Here is a 4,366-nt window from a genome sequence, read left to right on the forward strand (position 1 = left end):
CCATTGAGGTTGAAAAAGAAGCAGCAATCTGTTATATGTTTGACAAGTTTTTTGAAGGAATAAATGCTGCATTCTCATATTTGAGGGACTATAATGTTTCACTTTTATTCCAGCTGAATACGAGATGTTTTGAGGTGGTTTATTTTATATATTCTTTAAATTGTGCATAAAAATGCCCAAAATTGGAGGAAACATTTATGCAGGAAATATATTTATATAATAAGCATTTATTAAGTATCTATTGCATCACTTTTAAAATTCTGTAATTGCCACAATGAACAAACTTTTCAAACTGTTTGGTGTCTCGTGCAACCGACTATGATAGTGATCAGCAAGAGTTGGGTGATCTCCAAGGTTTTTTATCTTGCCCTCAAAAAGGTTATAAAAAGTAAACTAAAGAATACTGGGAGATAGGGAGAAAAGAGGAAGGTGCAGTGAGCCGTGATGAGCAGAAGAAAATAATACATAAAATCTTGATGGATATCCATGTATAAAATCCACCATGAAAAGTAGCAAAATAGTTTATTTCAGGTAAATAGTAATAAAAGTGAGGATGGTTTTCTAGTTTTCATTTTTAATTATATATTTATTTAGCACTTGTCTCAAAGATATAGATTTAGAAAACCCAAAAGGAAGAAGATGCTCAGCCTATCTTAAATGGTAAGTACTCAACAAAAAAAAAATCCAGCTGTGGGTTGAAACTCTGAAAGATTCCATGGGCAAAATATTGGATGATGCAGGAAACATCAAGGGAAGATGGAAAAATTACACAGGGTCACTGTACCAAAAAACTAGTCAACATCTCATTATTTCAAGAAGTAGTATATGAGCAAGGACCAATGTGCTCAGCTAAAGGATGAAGTTCAAGCTACACAGAAAACTTTAATTAAAAAAGCTGAATGTTCAACAAGCTGATGAAGCACTGGGAGGACTTACTTGTCTCTGCTAGGAAATTTGGAAGACATGTACCTGGCAAACAGACTGGAAGTGATTTGTGTTTATACCCATTCCAAAGAAAGTTGACCTGAAAGAATGGTGAAACTATAGAACAATATCAGTTAACAAATACAAATAATAGTTGCTGAATATCTTCAAACAATGGTTGCAGCAGTACTTTGGCAGGGTGGTGTCAGAGGTTCAGGAGAGATTCAGAAAAGAACAAGAAACACAGGATATCATTGCTGAAATAAGATGGATTTTGGCTTAAATCAAAGAATATGAAAGAGATATTTCCTTGTAATTTTTTTACTATGCTAAAGCATTCAACCATGTGGATCATGAGACACTATGGACAGTTATGAGAATAATGAGAATTCCAGAAAACATCATTGTGTTCCTGTGGAAGCTGTACATGGGTCAAGAGGGAGTTGTGAAAAGAGAACAAGGAGATACTGACATGGTTTGAAATCAGGAAAGGTGTGCATCAGGGTTGTGTTTGATCACCATACCTATTCAGTCTGATGCTGATCATATCATCAGAGAAGCTGTCTGATGGGAAGAAATGTGATATCAGGATTGAAGGAAAAGTGCTTAATGACTTTGGATAGCCAGATGACACAATCTTGCTTTTTAAAAGTGAGGAGAACTTGAAATACTGGCTGATGAAGATAAAAGATTGTAGCCTTCAGTGTGGATTGCAATTCAATGTAAGATCTACATTCTCACAAATGGACCAATAGGTAACATCATGATAAGTGAAGAAAAGGACTTTGTCTTCCTTGGACCCACAATCAATGGTAATGGACGCAACAGTTAAGAGCTCAAAGGATGCCATACTTTGGATAAACCTGCGGCACAAGAACTCTTAGAGGATTGAAGAGCAAAGATGTTATTTTGAGGACTGATGTGGCTGCTCCAAATCATAATATCTCTTAATTACCTCGCATACATGTGAAAGGTGAAATTTGAATAAGAAACATCAAAGAAGAATCGATACACATGCATTTTGGTGCAGGAGAAAAATATTAAAAGTACAATGGACTACTAAAATAACAACCATAACCTTCTCTGATGAAGTATAGCCAGCAGCTCCTTAGAAGAAGGAAAGACAAGACTTCATCTTACATACCTTGGGCATGTTGTCACGAGAGACCACTTGCTGGAGAAGAACATCATTCTTGGTAACATGGAGGGCCAATGATGTGAGAAGAAAGGCCTTGTAGGATTGACACCACCATTGTAACAAGGGGCTCAAGCATAGGCCTAATGGTGTCAAGAGGTGTGGGACAGGCGGGGTTAGGTTCTGTTGTGCACAAGATGACCTTCAGTCCAAACGGCCATGGTAGCACGTAAGCACGACAGAATTGTCTCCTTTAATTTTAGGTTTTGAATTAAAAGAGAGAGAGACTAAAGAATGACCACAGAATGTATACTTTAAAAATGTGTAATCAATTAAAATCATGGCAGAGATCAGCAAAGCAATGAAATCCTTCATTGATATGGTTTGCCCCAGGGCTGCTACAGTGAACTCAAGGATAGCAATGTTTGTGAGGATGGCTCTGTGCTGGATCCTTTTACCTGCTATTTTACATAGACATCTATGCATTAGTACTGACCCCATGGGACCTATTAGCACGAACTAAAGACGTATGTATGGATTGTGATAAGAGTTGTATGAGCCCCAATAAAAAGATTTATTAAACAAAAAAAGACAAATGACCTATTGGAATTTTGACTATCACAAAATAGTTAGAAATGAGAGAACAATTTCAGTAATAAAGCTGCGTTAGAATATTGATTGCAAATGAAGTGAACTGCATCTCTCGCCATAGCAAAAGCAGTTACTATCAAATCCATTCTGACTCATTGTGACCCACTGTGTGTGTCATAGAACTGTGATCCACAGCGTCAGAGGGTTTGTAAAGTTATGATCATACTTTTTTTTTGCACATTGTCACTGAATGAATTAGATTTGTTAACTGTAGGTCGATCCTAAAATAGGGCCACGTATACAAAGACATTTTTATTAACTTGGGACAAGACTAGCTTTTCATTACAAATAAAAAATCTGAGGGGGGAGGGTGGAAATGAAGAGAGGAAGAGAGAAGAGTTTAAAACAGCAGAAGGAGGGGAAGGTCTGGTAACAGGTGTTTGGTTTCTGTATTTTCCAATGGAAGGAATCTGGTAACAGGTGTTTGGTTTCTGTATTTTCCAATGGAAGGAATCTGGTAACAGGTGTTTGGTTTCTGTATTTTCCAATGGAAGGAATCTGGTAACAGGTGTTGTGCTTTCTGTATTTTCCAATGGAAGGAATCTGGTAACAGGTGTTTGGTTTCTGTATTTTCCAATGGAAGGAATCTGGTAACAGGTGTTTGTTTTCTGTATTTTCCAATGGAAGGAATCTGGTAACAGGTGTTTGGTTTCTGTATTTTCCAATGGAAGGAATCTGGTAACAGGTGTTTGGTTTCTGTATTTTCCAATGGAAGGAATCTGGTAACAGGTCTTTGGTTTCTGTATTTTCCAATGGAAGGAATCTGGTAACAGGTGTTGTGCTTTCTGTATTTTCCAATGGAAGGAATCTGGTAACAGGTGTTTGGTTTCTGTATTTTCCAATGGAAGGAATCTGGTAACAGGTGTTTGGTTTCTGTATTTTCCAATGGAAGGAATCTGGTAACAGGTGTTTGGTTTCTGTATTTTCCAATGGAAGGAATCTGGTAACAGGTGTTTTGGTTTCTGTATTTTCCAATGGAAGGAAATCCACTGAAGATAAGAAAAGAGACTACTTTCAGATTGGCTGAAACAAAATGGTATTAAACAGGGGCTATGTTGCTACAGATCTACGGATCTACATGCTAGCTAGTTAGATGTGATATAATTTATAACCCATATGACAATTCTATATTTTAAATTATTTATATGGAAGGAGAGTTACTCTCAGGCTCAGAAAATGATACCCTCATTTATGTTCACTTGTTAATTCATTCCTTTCCTATTTCTTGTTGTATGATTTCATTGATTGCTAAACAGATGAGCTGTTCTAACCTACTTCAACTGAATGACCCCAGCAAGCAGCACATTCTATCGGTCAATTGCACATTACTCTCTGGGTGACTGCGTTTAATATGCGAGCATAATTGCAAGTCTGCTCCTAAGGAATTATTGCTGACAGCTTTTGTGGTGCATTGTTTTATGCTTGCTTAAAAAAACTAAACAGGTTTAACCTGTAAGACATCTTTCTTGTTGTATTATATCCATAGTGTCTATTTAATGTTTAGGTGTAATTTATTTTCATCAGGATATTCTGGACCTTCACACTCCATCTGGCTATTTAAAGGGCATTTCAAACCTATATCTTCTAAACAGAATTCTTGCTGTTTATCTCTCTTATTTATGTCACAAAATAGCACCAGCTACCATTTATCTTATT

This window comes from Tenrec ecaudatus, chromosome 3 (assembly GCF_050624435.1).
Source record: "Tenrec ecaudatus isolate mTenEca1 chromosome 3, mTenEca1.hap1, whole genome shotgun sequence".
Classification (NCBI taxonomy): Eukaryota; Metazoa; Chordata; class Mammalia; order Afrosoricida; family Tenrecidae; genus Tenrec; species Tenrec ecaudatus.